Here is a 19700-nt window from a genome sequence, read left to right as displayed (position 1 = left end):
TTTCCTGATGTCAGGGTTTCTAGAAGCTTAACTAACTTTCCCATTTTATCTTGGAAAGGTTATTTCATTAAAACAAATAACATTCACTGATAAATTTGATGAAACCCTGCACCACACCTCATTGTAATTTGAGAAAAGCATTAATAAGGTTCTGTGAGATTATAGATATTAATCCACGGGGGCAGATGGTGTATTAACAACTTTGAAGCACTGTGTCTGCAGGAAAGATGCTAGATACAGGAGCTCATTTAGCAGCAAGACAAGGAGTGACTCTGATCATTACTTGCACAGCTAAATGGATAGAGGCAGCAGTGTGAGGGAGCAAGAGGGCTTAAGGATAACTGTGGTTAAAATCTGAAAGTGAAGAGTAACTCACTTGTGATTGATTTGTGGGTACAGAGCTCCACTGACTGACACACCAGAAGGCTGTGTTGCCATTCAGCGAGACCTGGACAGGCTGGAGAGTTGGGTGGGGAGTCTTGCATCTGGGGAAGAACAACCCCATGTACCAGCACAGGTTGGGGGTTGACCTGCTGGAAAGTAGTGAAGGGGAAAGGGACCTGGGGGTCCTGGTGGATAGGAGGATGACCATGAGCCAGCCATGTGCCCTTGTGGCCAAGAAGGCAAATAGCATCCTAGGGTGCATTAGAAAGGGTGTGGTTAGTAGGTCAAGAGAGGTTCTCCTCCCCCTCTACTCTGCCTTGGTGAGGCTGCATCTGGAATATTGCGTCAAGTTCTGGTCCCCTCAATTCAAGAAGGACAGGGAATTGCTTGAAAGAGTCCAGTGCAGAGCCACAAAGATGATGAAGGGAGTGGAACACCTCCCTTATGAGGAGAGGCTGAGGGAGCTGGGTCTCTTTAGCTTGGAGAAGAGGAGACTGAGGGGTGACCTCATCAGTGTTTACAAATATGTAAAGGGTGGGTGTCAGGATGATGGATCTAGGCTTTTTTCAGTCATATCCAGTGATAGGACAAGGGGCAATGGGTGCAAACTGGAACATAGGAGGTTCCACGTTAACATCAGGAAGAACTTCTTTACTGTGAGTGACAGAGCACTGGAACAGGTTGCCCAGGGGGGTTGTGGAGTCTCCTACGTTGGAGATATTCAAGGCCCGCCTGGACAAGTTCCTGTGTGATGTACTCTAGGTTACCTTGCCCTTGCAGGGGTTTGGACTAGATGATCTTTCGAGGTCCCTTCCAACCCTTGGGATTCTGTGATTCTGTGACCACTGCAAAATAAATTTAGAATGTTTTTAAGAAGATACTGAAAAAATAAAACGAGATGGTGATTTGTCAATTTAGCTTACAATTCACTTGAATTGGAAAGGTGTAACTCTTTTCATTCATCTTTTCTATAAGAGGCTTTATAATGCCATGCTTAAAGTTGCTTTCAGAAGAGTCTTGAATGAATAATTCAATCCTTTGTGACTTGGAAAAAAAAATATATGATTTGTGCATTGAAATGGGAATGGGAGGTTGCTAACTGTTTGGGCTTGCTGGAAACTCCTTTATATTCTGTTTTTAATAATGCTGTACGAGAAGCATTTAATACTTTATTGTTGATGGGGAGAGTTCCCCAGAGTATTAATTTTCCCTGCCATTCCTGGCTGGTGTTCTGCATTGCCAGTAACCATCTTCTGTAGCTTTAGGCTCTTTCTGGTGTACATAAATAAGGGGAAGATAAAGGGGGCAGACTGTTTCAACAATCTTAATGCCAACTTTGACACAAAATTGCTTTTTGTTGGTTTAAGCTTGTCACTGTCAGCATCTTCAGTCAACAGTCATGTTACTTCCAGATAATAACATTATTCCTGCATAGTTTAGATAAAAATCAAAAATCTCTTTTTGTTCTCTTGCCTTTATAATCTAAAATCAAGGTAGGAGGGAGCTGAACACAGTGAGAGACCCACTGACTTTTTGAAATGCAAGTCTGGAAACTGTGCAACCAATGAAGCAAGGTTTTGAGATTCAAATGATAATACAAATAATGAAGTTAAAAGCATGTTGCTTTAAAATGTAGATCTGAAACTTTTCTCTCTTGGGGAAAGAAGAATTTGATCATTTTTTGATTCTCTGCATAAACTATATGAGCAAAATATAACCATGTTTTTGCTTAAAAATAACATTAGCTCCCATTTTCTATAGTGAAAGACTAGTATTGGTTCTCTATGATGCGTGCCTAGACAGAGGCTAAAATATTTGTACAGAGCAGATGAACTGGTAATCCCAGGAAATCTCTAGGAAGAATACTAAGGAGAATAGTAACTCAGGCTGCTAAAGGTTTTGGTACTAATGCAAATACTAAGATGAGGACAATTTGAGTGGGTTTCTACATACACCAGAAAATCTAATAAGCGGTTGCTTTGAAAGAGACCTATTTTACATTACTACAAAGTTGATATAGAGGGATCCATCTGAAGAAATAGATCAGTTTTTAACACACTTGTAAAGGGTCCACACTGTTGTAGGAAACAAGCTTGTAGACTTGCTGGAAGTATTTGGGGTGATAGAAGAAGACAGCAAGGACAGTGCCTGATTTGGGATCCATTGCCTCCTACCAACCAAGGAGAACCAGGTAAAGCAAGTTTGTTTTTCATCAGTCACTACAGTTATCCAAGTACTGAGTGAAAGTCATGTTGAATATTAAGGCATATCTTGGAAAATAGACACAGACAGTGCAAGTTTTTGAAACATATTGATAAAAATGGTTTGGCACGGAAACTGAAGAAAACTAAAAGGAAGTAAATTTCTGTATTCATTTCTGACCTGTAAGTGTGAACTATGCTGAGAGGTGGAGAAGAGTAAAAAGGTGGGAAGTATTGCACCCCTTAAATACTTGTCTCTGTGGAGAGATTGGGTGGTAGGCTGGGATGGAGATAGAAATACATTGTAGGTATCTGAATTTAGGTAAATGAATTCCAATATCGGTCAAATTACTTAACAAGTATTAAAAAAAAGAAAGTAGGTGTGAAACAAGGTGTTCCTATGGAAGGGTGTTCTGCTGACAGCAAGGTGCACCACAAAGTGGCCACACACTAGCTGTATAATATGCACAATTTATTAAACCAGCACACTAAAGCCAGTAAGCACGCTAAAGCAAGCACGCTAATGTGAGTGGAGTAAACATCTCTCTCTATATAGTGAATAAGTACAATAAAGCAAATTAGAGATAGAAGTGTATAAGTGAAGTACCAAAGAAAGTTAGCAATGCGTTAAATCATTACTGCATAGAGAGAACAAAGATTACGAAGAAATATGTCACTGGTTACCACTGAAGCATCATCCAGGCCCACACTTCCAGCTGGGAAGCCCTGTTGCAGGAGTCTCAGGTAATTGACAAAGTTCTGTGTGGTGCATCCACCTACTGGTGAGGCTTTTCTCATGGCCACAAGAGGGTCCTGCTTTTATACCCTTAGAAACACAACTGGCTTTATGCCAGATCTCTGATAGTTTACTCATGAGGCTGTGCAGTTTCTCATGATCTCACCATTGTCCACCCTGAGAGCATTGGCCAGGGGCCCCAGCGCAGCTAAGTGTGAAGGTCGTAGAACAGCTGCACACCTCTGTTTTCCTGTCTCTCCGACAAACAGTCATGATGAACACTATGCTGAATACACTGTGACAAAAACCATACTTTGTTATGCCTCTCAGTCATGAAGGGGGAATCATCTCTCAGCTAGATTCCCATCCATTACAAAGGGTGTAAGCAATGAGAACATAGTTTGTAACTACAGAAGTTTTAAGTTGACAGTGAAAGATTTTCTGTCATCTGGATGGGAAAGGAAAACTAATGACAAGCAGCCTAAATGCTATGCATCTTTTGCACAGTCTTCATTAAAGCAAACTATTTCCTTTAGCAGATCACCACCCCAGTTAAAATCAGTGCCAAGTCTGAAGGCAGGGATCAGAAATAGGGAGACTGTGTAAGAATTCCAGGAGGTGATGCTTGGCCTGGAGCATTTTCTAATGTGATGATTGGAATTAAAAAAAGGAAAAAAGAAGAAGAAAAAAAATAAGTCTCTTTGTTCTGAATAGTTCTGTAGTGGGGGAGGGAGGAAAGTGTGAATTCTTAATGAGGAGTAATCAGTCCTTATATGCAGGATATTTTATGCAACAGTCTGTACATTTTAAGCTTGGAATTTTGGTAATATCAATTACCATTAGAATATACCCTGGCTGAAGAGCATTAGGCCCTTAGAGTCATGTTTATCATGCTAGTCATGTTCAATATGAATGGCTTAAGGTTTCACATACATACTTTCTCATTTTCTGGTTGTGTGCTTCTCAAGAGTACAGAAACATTAGCTTCTGTACACTGAGCATAAATTATCTTTTATCTGTGAGTTTTATGGCAGTTTGTAATACAAGGTAATAGGATTTATGACCAAGAAATGAGAAGATGTCCAAGACTTAATGAGGCCTGTCTTTTACATGTACTGAGCACTTCAGTTTTCCCCACACAGGATTCCAGCCCTGGGATGTAGAAGAGAATTGCTACCTACATATGAAAATGTGTTACAGCAGCATATTTTTGTCAGCTAACTCTTTTGAGAGAGTGTGTGAATACTTTCATAACTCTCTTTCCTGCACACAGCTTTTCTTCTGAGTACATGTCTGCCTTCCCTGTGAGAAACAATTAATAACATCATAGATAGTCTGGCAGCTAAATATGAGTCCTGTCCCTTAATCTTGGCTCTTCACTACAATTTCATTGAAGTTAATTGTATAGTTTTTTGATCTCACAGTCTCCTGGTTTGTATATTGGATAAAACTCAGGTCCTTTTCTGAATGGGTACTGGGAGGCTTGTTTAGTTTTGTACAAAACACCATTACATCCTTAGCTCTGCACTGAGGTGAAACACAGGTTTGCATAGGTAATAGTATTAACAAGGCCCTTAATTGACATAAATATTGTCATGCAGTAGGCTGTGCAGCTCATCAGTTAACGTGGTCACAAGAACAGTTTTAGTGAGAGCCAGCTATCATTCTCCCAGACAGTGCCTGAGCACAGGCCAGTAAGAGCTTACCAGGCATTGGAAGGGTCCCCTTACTTCAAACCCTTAATAGGGTTTGAAGGGTTTGTCCTGAGGACAAGAGAGAACATCCATATGTATGTGAGCAGTGCTGTGCTACTTGGCTTGAGGTCCAGAGAGTATTACCTGAACTGTATTATAAATGCAGGCAGAGTGAAGAGGCATGGAGATCTGCTCCTAGGTGGGGGCACTGCAACAGGTGTAAAAAAGGGAAGGACAAGACTGGAAGCTCTATTGTTGCTGAACTTCTCTTATGCCGATTTTATCTGGTTTGCTTTGTGTCAATGGCTGTAAAATTTAATGAGTATTTCATACTATCATAGGGAATTCCATAGAATCAGTTAGGTTGAAAAAGACTTTTAAGATCATCAAGTCCAACCGTTCAACTTCTGAGTTTTCTTCTGGCAGCCAGTTCCTTGAATTTTGCAGTGGCTTTGAGAATGAGTTATCAAATCAGTTCTGTACCACCTCATATGTGTAAGAAGCAGATCTGGCTTACACTAATACTCAGTGGAGAAAATCCTTAGTGAGTGTGCCTCTTGTACGAGATAACTCTGCAATTTGGAAATTTGGGGATAGCCTTTAATGTCTCCCTTTCTTATAATAATGATATATTTTGTGGGTAGATTCAGGTGCAAAAAGGTCCAAGTTGCTAAGGAAGGTGTTTAACCATGTATTTAATATTTCAACAAAATATTTAAACATACAGTTAGTACTTAAAATATTGATTGTCCTAAAAGGCTGTTGTTCCTGTTTGGTATCTGCTCTCAAAGAGCACTGTTGGAACTTAATCTGGTTGTCAAAGTGAGTCTCTGTGCCTTGAGCTCTTTGTAGGTCACTTGAATGGTTGTCTATGGAATTTACAAATGTACAACTTCTTGTTCTTTGATAAATACATCTTTTTGTGACTTTTTCAGCTGGACAGAACACTGCTTATGTAAAAAATATTAGTGGTGGAAAAAACTTACACCCCTCTTTGGGAGCCTGACTCTTTCATAGGAACCCTTACAAAAAGGGTCTTCAGTAGTACATTTACATAGCTTCTCAGAAATTAAGTTACTATGTTGGTAGTTCACCTTCTTTGGTAAGAAACTTTGAGGATTTGGTTACATCTCAGCTTCTGTTCATAAAATCAGACTGTTAAGAATTACAGCCTGTATTTTTCTTCTTTCCTGGAAAAATCCAGCTGGGCTAATGATCATTTTCATCCTGTGTTTTTGTACTGGACTCTAAATGTGACCTTCAAAAAGCTCCAGGTCCAAGTGACTCAGGTTTGTTTCCTGGTGATGTGTGGCTATAAAGTAGTGTTACTTCATGTTTATCACAAGTTTTTTTTTTTACTGAATAACAGTAATCCAAATTTAATGAATTTTTGTCAATCATATCTTGATGTGGGGAAGATTTACTGCCTATCTTGCTTCTCACTATTGCAAAAAGAAAATGTTAATGTTTTTTTTTTTCATAACAACTAAGTTCTTTATACCTTGGTTGTAGTCCAGCATTAGCAAATATTAAGTATGAAATACACACAGATTATATGGTATATTATAAATAATATTTAGCTTTTGAGACACATCCTTTTGAGCAGTTCATTTAGTATCAGTTAAAAGTGCAGCCTGCATCAGCTTTATAAAATATTTGGAATTATGTGGATTGTTCATGAACTTCTTTGCAGAGGATCACATCTAATAGTTATGGATTACTTTTGTATAATGAAGACGTAAGCAAAATACCTTTTTATAGGTCTCATCCTACAGCTTTGCTTAGACAAACAGGGTACAATAAATTCAGAAGTCAATTTGTTAGCTTGCAGGTAAACCACTTAAAAAAGATCAAAACACCTTTCAGAGAGGAAAAGAAAACACCAAACTCTCATTGCCAAGTGAAAAAGAATAGTCTTTACTAATGAGATTTTCATCTGCTCATAATTCCTAAGAAACATGTAATAGTCTATAGCATGATATGTTAATCACACAGCTGTTTTTCAATGCACATCTTAATGATTGTCTGCAAGAGAAGATAATGTAAGGAGTCTAATTGGATTACTTATGTATTTGTGTATTCTGGAGTCATCCAGTGTGATTCTAAACCAGTAGCTGTTGTTTGGTAAGTTTCAGTGGTTCTGTTCTCAAAATTTTTCTTTGTCCAAATTTTTGCTTACTTACTACAGCAGCTGATGGAACATCATCTAGGGGAATCTTGACCCTAAATAAAGCTCTTCCAATGAGGTTCCCGCTTTCTGTTGTTGCCCCTAGCTGTTGTAATATCATCTTGTTAATATGGTATTATCTATTTTGCTGCTTCTTGGAAACCACGAGTTTTCTGTTACAAAGATTATTTTCTTAGAGCTGTTTTTTTCCCAAAAATCTATCAATTACTTGTGTTTCCTTTGAAGCCTTAATCCTTCTTTTCATCCCCACCCTTCAGAAACTTCTTTCTGCAGTGTTCTGATACTTGATGGTTATATGTGCAATGTGTTACTAATAATTTTCTGTACTGTAAAACAACTCTTCTGCTGCACAAGTTGCCTGCTTTACATTAGATGATCAGCAAAACATGTACCATTTGTCTTTGACATTTGCTTATTGGTAGGAGCTGATGTTTAAACTGAGAACAATAGGAAGCTGGTAAAGCTTCCTTCTGTCTTGGGGGTAGTGGTGAGCTGAGAAAGACCACAACATTGAATAGTGTGTATTCATTAGATCTTTCTTCCGTACCTAAACAGGACAAAACTGGAGTGTGTGTGCATGGGTGTGTTCATTCTAGTTGTATATGGGGGGTTTTCGAGGTAGGACTTGGATCCTATATGGGGACTTTGTAGCAAGCAAAGGAATTCCCAAGATTTTGTGAATGGATTTTTTAGAAAAAAGGCATTTGAAAAGACTGTTAATACGGGTTCCAAATTTGGTCAGGATGAAATACTTGGTACATAATTTAATAAGCTTGCTGTAAGGTGCCATATTTTTATACTTTAAAAGCTATTCATATGCTTTTTTATGAAGGTCTCATAGACTGGTACTTCACAGACTGGTTTTGTAGTATTTTTATGAATATTGCTGTGGTTTAAAATATTTGTCTACTACTTGATACCTAGAGAGAGTAATACAATGTTTTGAATTTTCAAGGTTAGCCATTAGATGTAGAATCACAGAATAGTTACGGTTGGAAAGGACCTTAAGATCATTTAGTTCCAACACCCTGCCATGGGCAGGGACACCTCACACTAGACCATGTTGCCTAAGGCCCTGTCCAGCCTGGCCTTGAGCACTGCCAGGGATGGACCACTTCTTTGGGCAATCTGTGCTAGTGCCTCACCACCATCATAAAGGACTAAAGACACTTAGAGGGATAATGTATGAACACTTCCTGTGAATTACCTGATCAGAGCTCATTCCTCTTACTAGTTTAATCGCCATACAGCAAAATCTGTTCTTCTCTCTCTAATCTTGTTTCCACTTCCCTTTTTTCTTTTTCCTTCTGGATTTTTCTTGGATCCCATCAATTTTCTCAGTACATTATGATACCTTGATTTTTGGTTGAGTTTTGTAAAAAACACTCATGTTTTAATTTCAGCAGCCACTGTTGCCCTGAACATTTTCCCCAGGATTCAACTCCTCTCAGCAAATACCATTTTATGCTATGAAGCATTAATTCATCAATGCCTTTTTGTCATTCTGGCTTCATCTGTTCTTCTTGGGTCTTGCAGTATTTCCTCTTTATTTAGTAGAACCAACAAATGAAGTGGTCTCATTTGATTAGTAGTAGAAACTATGGGATGTCCACTGCAGCATGCCTATGCATCACCCTTACATTAGTGCTGACTTGGAACTCTTTTTGAAGCTTTATTGTATTAGTCCACAAGTCCTAGGGTTCTGTGCTACCCACTAAGGGCCACTGTCTCACTGAAGTCATGCTTGAAATGCATTTCACCAAAGGTTTGTAGTAAGTGCTTTCTCTATGAGTGTTAAATGGATTTCAGTGGTGGTTTGGAGGTACAGGATGTTTTCTCTTCCTTCCTGGTATTACAGAAAGTTCTGTAGGGAAGCTAGCAGGTATCAGAAGTCTGTAATTTGTGATAGAACCTCCTCTGGAAAGAAAACGGATGCAAAGTATGTTACTGCATACAATTAAAAATGTAGCAGGGAAAATTAACATTACTTTTCCTGGACTGAATGTAAATGACAGCAAAAATAGAAGTGACAGTAGGTGAGAAATTCTTCTCTAATACAAACCACCCCAAAATCAGAATGCTGAATACTTAATGGTTGACCAAGCCTGAAGGGTTTATAGATTCCTTTAGAGGAAAACTTAAAAATGGACCTTTCTGCTCAGATCTGAGTACTGGCATTAGCTGAAGTTGCAGAAGTTAAGCATCCATATCCTGGCCTCAGTTACATTTGAAAAATGTTATCTCTAACTCCATCCCTTTACGAAATCCCTTAGGCTTTTCCAGTCCCTTACAGGATCACTGTTAATTCTTTATTTGACAGGGCAGTGGTGTAAACCATACGGGTTTTCCACATTTACACTTATTGTTAGAAAAGGATCAGTGCAGAAGAATGGTAATATTTAGTAATATCTGAGGTTCTAGGGAAAATGCTGTACTACCCTGATAAACAAAATTTAGCTAGAACTATTCAGCTTTGCCATGGGGAGCAATATACTTCCCAATCTGAAATTTCTTCATGTTGGCAACAGCTGGTTATGGTACTTCAGCACTCTGCTGTAGGAGAACATCCCAAGAGGAGACAGTGATGAGGGATTGAGTTTTTCAGCATCTTTAAAGACTATAATGTGTCTCTTATGTCAGCTGCAGTTAAAAATACTTGCCAGTGGGGCCCAGTGACCCTCATGGGAGCAGGCTTCCTGCTCCTAGTCCTAAAATCAAGATACTTGGGATGAATGCATTCCTGTTAAAAGCAAGAAAAGAGTCTGGAAGTTTGTGATTTTGCAGTGGAAGAAAGGCTCCTTCTCCATCCTCAGATCTAACTTTACGGGATTGGTACAGTGCCCTAGTAGCCAATGAAAGGGAACAAGCTCCTTCTAGAAGAACCATCTGAGCGTTAGCAGCAGATCGAAGCAGCAGGTAACAGTGACTGGAGATGTCCTGCTTCAGGAGATAAAGGTGCTCATCTTCCAACCAGACATGCTTTCACACAAGTTGTATGGCTTGGCAAGGCCTGGATCCAGGATAGTGTGGAGAGGCTGCTGAGGCTTGTCTGGCACTTGGACTGTTACCTCTTGCTGCTCATCTATATGGACAGCAGTGATACTGCCAAGGGAAATCTGAAGTAAATCAAGATGGTCTGCAGAGCTCTTTAGGCAAAGGTGAGCCTACGTGCAAGCGGATGTAGTGTTTTCCTCTATGGTGCAAATGAGAGGGAAGTGCTAAGGTAGGTACAGACACAACCTGTGAGTTAATGGGAGGCTGTGTAGCTGTTATCACAAGAAATGCTTTGGCTCTTAGCACCGTGGGTTGCTAGTGAGAGACATGATCTGTTTGACAAAACAAGGAAAGAACATCTTTCCCAACAGGCTGGTCAGCCTTTCAAGAAGCATTTTAAAGTAGGTGAGGTTGAAGGATGGTGATGACACCTTACAGTTAAGTCAGGGAGTGGTGCTTAGGGGGGTGATAGGTTCAAGGGACAGAAGTATGGAGTGAGGAGCACTCAGGAAAGATAAACCCAGTCAAAAGAGAGCCCACTTCATGTGCCTGTGTGCAAATGCATGCAGCCTAGGAAAGAAACAGCAGGAGCTAGGTCTCCATGTATGGACACAGAACTGTGAAATCATTGGAATAGTTGAGAAGTGGTGGGGTAGCTCAGATGGCTGGAGATCTGATAGGGACATAACAGCTCTTTGGGAAACATAGATAAGGAAGAAGAGGAGAGTTGGTTGTCCTTTCTGGAAATGACCAGTTCACAGAGGAAGGGATCCTGTGGGAGGCAGCTCTGAATGTCAAGGCAGCAGGTTTAGTGGAGGCACATAAAGATGGCTGGGGGCTGGAGCACATACCCAATGAAAGAGGCTGAGGATACTGGGCTTCTTCAGCCTGGAGAAAAGATTTTGGGGAGTCCTAATAGCAGTCTTTCAGAATCTGTTAGGAAGTTATCAAGAAGATGAAGGCAGGCTTATCTGTGAGAGGCACACAACAGAAGAATGAGAGATAGGGAGATTCTGAGTAACTATAAGGAAGTTTACTACAATGAGGATAATTACATACGAGAATAGGTTGGCCAGTGAATATCCAACCATGGAAGTGTTCAGAACCCATCTGGAAGGCTGCACACAATGACCTCCCAAGACCCCTTCCCACCTAAGTGATTCTGGCACAGTTGTGCAGATGCAGGTATATTGAACAGATACGTTTAAGACATTGTGCAAGTATCTGTTCAGAAGAATCTGGAATCTCCTGATACAGGAGACTATGTGGGCATGTTCAGAAATAGTTCTGTCCACTCTGATGTCTGTTCCAGTTTGTGTTATCATACAAGGGGAGATTCGGTTTATTCTCTTGTGTGACCTCAGATAAAATGCTGAAAGGAGAAATGATTTCTGTCTCTAAATGCACTGAGTAAATGCCAGGGAGATAAACAGTCTGGTTAAGTGCAAGGCCAGTGTTATAACACGAGTAGATTGCTTTAAACCAGAGATGGATAAATTTCTATTGGAAATCAGAAAAAAAGTCTCTAATCATTCATCTGATGATATTCTGCAACAGCTTTTCAAAAAGGAGTAATAGGGAGGAGGGAGACAGTTGCAACAGAGCTTACTCTGTTGATTTTATATTCCTAACTGTATTCCTAAAAAAACCAAACATAAAACTCTTTAAATTTGCCAACATACAACCTTATGTACACATTGTGCTTCCAACTCTCCTTCATTTCCAGCTTTTTAAACTGGAAGCCTGGCAGTTGCATGAGTCCTTTGAACTATGCAAATAGTTAATGTTAGTTCCAGCCCCAGACATGGAGTCTGTTTCACAAATATAGTTCCCTTTCACATTTTATTTAATGTATCTGGAAATCTGGCCATCCATTTTGTGTATACTGTAAGAAATCACAGCTATCCAAAGGTGGTTTAGCAGTCAGGGAAGTTTTACTAGTGTGAAAGTGTGTACCTTTTGGCTTGTAATGTTACCATTGCAGAATAAATTCAAGCATATGGCAAAGCAGATTAATGAAATCTAAGCATGTGCTTAAGCACGTCATTGAATTGTGGGTCTGCAGATGTAAGTATAGTACCTCATCTGGTGTATAACTCCAAGTTAAGATGTCTGCATTTTCCCATCCACATGACAGCCAGTGATGCTTCATAGGGAGTATCTGCATTTCTGTGGCACCAACATCTGTTTCTGTATGATTAATTTTCATTAAAAAGTTCCCATCCATTGTTAATTGAATTATAGCCTTCAATTTCAGCAGTGTTGGGTACCTGAGGGAGAGGAAGAAGCTACATCCAGAGGGGAATCCTTTTATTCTGATGAAAGAATAATTTATCAGACTGAAAAATAATTAGCTGGCAGAATTCTCTACTGGTAACCACAGTGTTGGCAATGAAATGTGCCCTTGCGTTATGAGTCTGAGGTCTTCCTATCTCACAGCAACTTAAAGGGTTTTAGATATATGCATCTAAAAACTGCATTGCAGCTCCTTAGGCTCTTAATAATGAGGTCACCTTGTTCAGTCCTTTCTCAGCTGTCACATTCTTTTTGGGGCAGGAAAAGGAGGAAGCCTCTCTGGTAAAAAAGGTACGTTTTTCTCCTCTTTGTAACCAGCAGCAGTTTTAACTCAACTAGGGGACATACTCCAGAGTGAAGTGAGAGCAGCTGAATATCCGAAATTAGTCTTCTGCGGCAATGATGCCACAGGCAGAGAGTCTCATTAGCTGTGAGCTTGGTGAATTTCTTTGAGGAGTAGCTGCCTGTTTCATTTATGTTAGGGGAATCTGGGTACTGGGGATAAAATTGATAAGATATTCACCGTACCCTGGGGATCAGCTGAAACTTTAAAGGAGTTAAAGGAGCACTAAAGGAGGAAGACTCCGTATGCCTCTGAGGAGCCAGTATGTCTCGTGTAAAGCCTCAGACCCTCTTGTCCATTCAGGATGGACTAGGAGATATTTCCATGTGTTGCAGGTGTGCAAGCTCCTGAATGCAGGCAAAACCCACCCGTGCTCCCTAGTTCTTGAAATCCCATGAGAAATATGGAGAGTCTGGTATATTCCTGTTGTGTGAGATTGGTGGCCCCAGGCAAGAACTCTTGAGCAGCAGCCTGAGTTATCATAAATCCAGCCACTCCTTTGTGTCAGCTGATGTACGCCACAAATGAAGGTGTCCTGCAGGACCTGTGCAGTTAAAGGAAGTAGCTCATCTTTCTGATCACACATATTTTATCACTTTTCTGTGAGGTCAATGGTATCAACTGAATTAATAATGCCATTCAGCCTGTGTCAGTTCTTGGTCGTCCATGTGCCTGACTTACAGATCTCCTTTCTTACCTCTTCACAAGCAATCAGTGATAGTGCAGAAGTATAGGACAACATGTAATCTCTGTTGCATGATTGATAACACCCTTCATGAATATCTCTTTTTGGGTTCTCTTCTGTACTTAAACCTAGTTCCATATTACTGTACTAAGTGCATTCTGTGCCTTTTCCAGCAATAGCATAGGAAGTTTATAAGTGCTTCCAGTATGGAATCACATTGTACTGTCAAATATACTCCTAGAAAACTCTTAAGGAGATGAAGTACTTAAACATTCTTTCTGCATTATTCCACATCACCTGGGAAAATGAATCAATTTTACCTATTTAGTGTGGTCTGTTAAAAGGTGCTAAATGGTCAGAAGTAACTGTCAGCACTATGATGAGCTGCCTAACATTGGTTATGCAGTTCAGATGTGCAGCTGACGTGTTCTCCTAATTTATGCTCTTTGGTGACAAGGAGAGCAACATTCACAAGCATCAGCCCAAGCCACGGTCTTCAGATAATGAAGTGAATGTATTGCTGAATTCTGCTGCCCTTGGACAGCCGTGCATAGCTGTGTTCAAATCTCTTCTCTTGAAAGATAGTAAGAGCTCATGTTTGTGAGACAGGCTGAGACATCTCCGTTCGTTCAGTGGAACCTACACCCTACTGGAATCTCCTGGAAGCCCAGAGGCATCTCCTGCCAAGAGCCTGCATCTCATTGCTCCTATGTAAACTTCACCTTCAGCTGGGAGAGTGAGAACAAGACCTTCTCCTTGAAATCTGGCAGTGTTTCTCTATGGGACTCAGGAAATGCAGGGTGATTTTAAGGCCATTGTTTTATAATTGGATTTTTTTTCCCCACCTGAGGGATGAAAATCCAATGGTGAGTCAGCTAGAGCTTACCTCATGATGCTTTCTCTTCACTGATTGTTTAGGTAATTCCTACTTGTTAGTCACCTTGAAGAGGGGGAAACGGTGAAGTAAATCTGAAAATAGGCCTAGTATTCAGATGTGCTTGATACTGGTCTGTGCCGTTTTATACTAGGATATGGTACTGTGATGCTATGATTTCTTTCCTTCAGGTTATATACCTAAAATCAGATTGTTAGGGCTGTGTGTATTCTCAATATTTTTTATCATGAGGGTCACCTGACATACAAAATCTGTGATGGAAATAGTTATTTTTAGAAGAATCCATAGGACAAGGAATAAGTAACTTTTCATAACATGGCTTCTCATAGAGACTCTGGTCTTAGTGAATCTCAGGCTACATCTCATGTCACAGTCTTCAGTTAGATTTCAAGGTATATTATTCTTATAGTGAGAGAGAGAGAGACAAAGGGATGAGGAAGTGAAATTATTTGTCCAGGTACCCAGGGAGTCAATACATTGTTGGAAGCTGAATCCAGTTCAGCTTTCTGTCTCCAGGAACGTCTCAGGTGGGACCTTTTGTCCGGCTTCTTGGTGCTTGTGACTTGATTAGGAGTGACCTTTGGAGATGCTGGAGATTTTCGCTGAAAGCTCTTAATCCTCTCAGGAAAATGACAAAAACTCACTTTTCTGCAGTGGTCAAAAAATCATCCTAACTTCCTTCAGAGTAACTGTGAAGATGACAGATATGTAGAAATTAATTAGCCTCAGTTCCTAAGAAGCACGAGAGAAAAAATCTCACACCTTGTCATGTTATAAGCCTGAGAATGTCATGGGTTAGATTGGCCAGATATACATCTACATGACAGCTGATTATTTCTAATGAATATACGTAGGAACAAAAAAGAAGAGTGTGGCAGACAATTATTAGAACTAATAATTTCTACATTGTTGCATCTTTTAGCTTCCTGCCCCTGTGCATGAGCAGTGAGTGGTGTCATCTAATAAAACACTTTTCATCTCATCAGAATATTGCAAGTTCTATTTTGATTGTCATAACAAAAAGCAGTTCACAGGGGATGTTAGAGGATGGGTATTTGTTCCCTCCTGCCTTTTTTAATGTGTGAGAGATATGTAGGTTAGAAATGCAGAAGGAAAAAACACGATAGCTATCACAGTCTTTCATAGACAACTGAGCAAAAGAAAATCCTAAGATATCACATACCAGGGCTTAACAGCAAAATTTGTTCTCATTCTGTGGGGTTCCTTGGAAATTTATGTATTATATCCCAGTCCAGTGAGCTCGCATGAACACAGCCTACTCAAGCATAGCAGTATGTTGCTGCTGCTTTAGTATGTAGTCAGATAAACCTTTGTGGTTGGATGGACAGGCACATTTTCCCCTTTTCTTTTCCAAACTAATCTCTAACTTTAGATGTTGTATAAATCCTTACACGAGTAATTGTTTCTTTCCTTTCTCAGAAATGCTGCTGACCTGTATTTTTAGAGAGGCCAAATTTCTTGAAATTAGTTTTAAAATACAAAATTTGCTTATTCACCACGGTTGTATAGAACCAACATACACTTCTTTTCTTTTTCCCCTGAAATTAAGATACTTCAGAAATATGTGTCAAAGTATTTGAAGCTTAATTGTATAGTCTTTCATTTATATGCATGCTTTTCTCTGTTCATCTCCCTACTCCCAGTCAGATCAGTGGAAATGCTTATTTGAGTCACACAGAGTAATCTGGGTTTCATATTGCAGACTATGGATAAGAGGAGCAGGACTTTCTCATACACAAGCTTAGCACAAAGGGTTCTCTGGAGACCTGGCACTGTGGGAAGTACACAGCTGGTGCAGTAGGTGGAGACGGAGACAGCTACAGAAAGACTTGGAGGGGAAGCAGAAGCAGAGGGAGGTATGCTGGTAGGATGAGCATTTTTCCTACCTGAGCCCTGTTTCTGCAGAGGAAACCAATGGGTTTCCCAAATCAGACACAAAGTCTTCCATTTTCAAGAACAGAGGAGGTCATATAAGCCACACCAGTCTCTTCAAAATGGGCTATCATTGACACCAGCCAGAGCCTTAATATTCGTTACCAGCATTTTGAGTGGCACTCAGAAAGTCTGACTTCTTTTCTTCATCCTAAAAGATATTCAGAGGAAATAAACAGGATTCCTTCCAGTCTGTTCCTTACAATTGAATGGCCTTGGTCAAAATAAGCAAGGGTTGTACAAAGCCAGATTAAAACGTACAGGTTCTCTGAAGTAATTTCATTTCTGAGTCTCTGGTGTGATTTCTGTTGAAGTATCACTAAAACATGATATATCATGTAATACATAATGAGGACAGTTTGTTTTAAAAATTGTAGGTCAGTGTGTGGAACTATAAATACATCACAATGATAAAATGAATCATGTATGAAAAAATAACATTCTCTGACTGTAGGACCTTTCCCTTTCCAAAACTCTTCAGATTTGTTTGTGCTGTGTGGGTGTGTTCTGAACTACCTGGAGACAATTGCATAGTTCTAGAAAGTGTGAGCCAATAAAGATAATTTTGCTCAGTTTCATTATAGACTCATAATATGTTCTCAAAAATGGAACATGATTTTTGAAGAGGAAGTTATTAACCATGGTGTTATAACTGTTATGCTCCCAGGAATATGATGGATGCATGGAAAGAATATGCTTGTAAGTCACTGGGGACACTGTATTGTACCAGTTTTTTATTGTTACATGGGAGAAAAAGCAATTTAATGATATCTGTTGCAAATGACTTGAAGGCTGCTGCATTTGAACTGATTGATGTTTCTGCTGATTAAAAAGAGTGTTTTCATTATATGATATTAAGACAAATTAGACAAAAAACGAGTGTTTGAAAATACAGCTTTCTTCTAGACAGAAGTGCAAGGAGGAGTCTGTTCTTGTAATCTGTCAGGTAACAGAGCTAAAATACCTTCAGTCTTCTCCAAATGTCTACCTGTATGTGTTTTTTAAAAGGAAAAATTAATCTAGCTTTGGGTTTACAACAGGAATGTCCCAAAGACATCTGTCCTAGAAATACATGCACAACTTCAGCGCTGTGTGTGCAGCCATTTACTTCAGTATAAAAAGATTTAGTTGTGCATTAAAGACATCGCTTGGACTAACAGACATGTTTTATGCATCATCATGAAGGTGCATGTGTTTATGAACAAGCTGTTTGGAAAGAGGAAGGTGAATATTTAGCATTGTCTGAACTCTTGGGTTTGTGTGGATGAGAAATCTTACAATTCCCTAAGACACTGGTGTAACTCTGATGCCCAAAAGAATACAGTTCTCCCCAGGGGACAGGACTCAGATTTGTAGGAGTTAACTTTTACAAAGGCTACCAGAACCTTCCTGCCACACATGGTTCCTGACCACTCCTGAGTTGAATTTACTGTATTAGGAATGCTGCAGGGAAATGCCTATATTTCTGTATGTGTGAGTCATGAATGGTGAAAATGAGATTACTGCATTTCTTGAGAATGGATGAAGTTTGACTCCTTATTTCCTGATTGATATTTATGATGGGTGGGAAATACGAGTATATTTGTTTACACAAGTAAGAAAACCACATAAACTTTTATAATAAAGAATTAAGTTTAAGAGCGTTTGTGAGTCCATTACATTACCCAGCTACTTTTGGGGAGGTTACAGGCAGAACATATTCTGATAGAAATACATCCTGTTAGGCAGCAAACACACACTATGTCATGCATTCTTATTATTGCTTCCATATTCATTAAAGTTTAAGACCTTAAAAGACTTGTCAAAATGTTATGCCAAGCTGAGAAACATTGCCTTGATGTGCCTTAGCTTAGCAAGTCTTACTGGCATTGCTGGCACTCTTGAGTAGTCAAGCAACAAACTTACATTTTTCAAGTCACTTGGATGTTTGTCCTCAATATGCAGTTGTTTTACTTCAGTCTTGATGTATTTTTCAGGATTTTGTACCTTTCTTATGTAACTCTTGTCTAAAATGTGTTGGGTTTTATGTCTATATGTGCCTGATTAGATCAAGTTAGATCTGATCTTTCTACAAGCTCTGAGGAGGTCAGATCGGAGGCTTAAGTCCAAGCGCGTCCCTGTTGTTCCTTTATTTATGAATAAGAGGACTTTGTGTAGCCTTGAATCCATATGCTTACTGCAGTTTGAATAGCTAAATTCAGACATAGTTTAACTCATGTTGCTCTCACGATGTTCTGTGTGATGTAGAGGACAAATAGAAAAATACTCAAAGGATAACGTAAAAATAGAACGGGGAGTAAAGAGGAAAACAAAAGAAAAGGAAGAAGAAATGAAGACAGGAAAGAGAGAATAAAGGTGTGGGAAATCTGTGCTCTGTGTATAAAGTATATGCCCAATAGGAGTTGCCAGCAGTGCTTGGGAGTTTGGGATGCTTTCTCATGTGGAACACTGTACGCACCTGCTTCTAGCAAATGAACAGTTCAATTGCAGCAGTTTCTTTGTTTCTAAAAAAACATAAAGGAATTCCTAAAGGCATTTTAATAGCTTTGGGTGTGGGGTAGTGTCATGGTTTAAGCCCAGCTTGTAACTCAGGACCCCCCTCTGTTTTTCCCCGCTCCAAGAGGGATGGGAAGGAGAACTGATAAAATGTAACTCCCACCTGTTGAGATAAGAACAGTCCAGTAACTAAGGTATAATACAAATCACTGCTGCTACCACCAATAATAATAATGATAAGGGAAATAACAAGTGGTGAGAATATAAAAAGGGGGAAAGGAAAAGAAACCAATAAACACAAGTGATGCATAATGCAATTGCTCACCACCCGTTGACCAATATCTAGCCTGACCCGAGCAGTGATCTGGGATTTCCAGGTAATTGCCCCCAGTTTCTGTACTGCGCATCACATGCTGTGGCATGGAATACCCCTTTGCTTAGTCTGGGTCAGGTGTCCTGTTTGTGCTCCCTTCCATCTTTTTGTGCCACTCCTCACTGGCAGAACATGAGACTGAAAAGTTCCTGATCAGGGCAAGCATTACTTAGCAACAACTAAAACCATCCGTGTGTTATCAGCGTTGTTCTCAGACTGAAAGTGAAAACACAGCCCTGCACCAGCTACTAAGAGGGAGAAAAATAACTGTTACAGCTGAACCCAGGACACGTAGAAATGGATAGGGAAAGAGGTTTACGCTTAGGATAGTATATCATGTCTGTATGAAAATATCCTGTATGTATTACATTCCAAAAAACCTATTTTATTTTAAAGAGCACTGTTCTTAAAGTTATCTAGAAGTAATTGTATAGGACCAAATGGGAAACAAATGATTTAGGCA

General features: G+C 39.7%; 1 protein-coding gene across 2 annotated transcripts in view; it reads left to right on the top strand.

Moving 5' to 3' along the window:
* Positions 1 to 19700, top strand: part of TPK1 (thiamin pyrophosphokinase 1) — a 284733-nt gene that overhangs the window by 187209 nt on the left and 77824 nt on the right. The gene's annotated exons all lie outside the window — the stretch shown is intronic.

Source organism: Melopsittacus undulatus, chromosome 1, assembly GCF_012275295.1.
Source record: "Melopsittacus undulatus isolate bMelUnd1 chromosome 1, bMelUnd1.mat.Z, whole genome shotgun sequence".
NCBI lineage: Eukaryota > Metazoa > Chordata > Aves > Psittaciformes > Psittaculidae > Melopsittacus > Melopsittacus undulatus.
The sequence above is the reverse complement of the archived record's forward strand: the minus strand, read 5'-3'. Positions and strand labels throughout refer to the sequence as shown.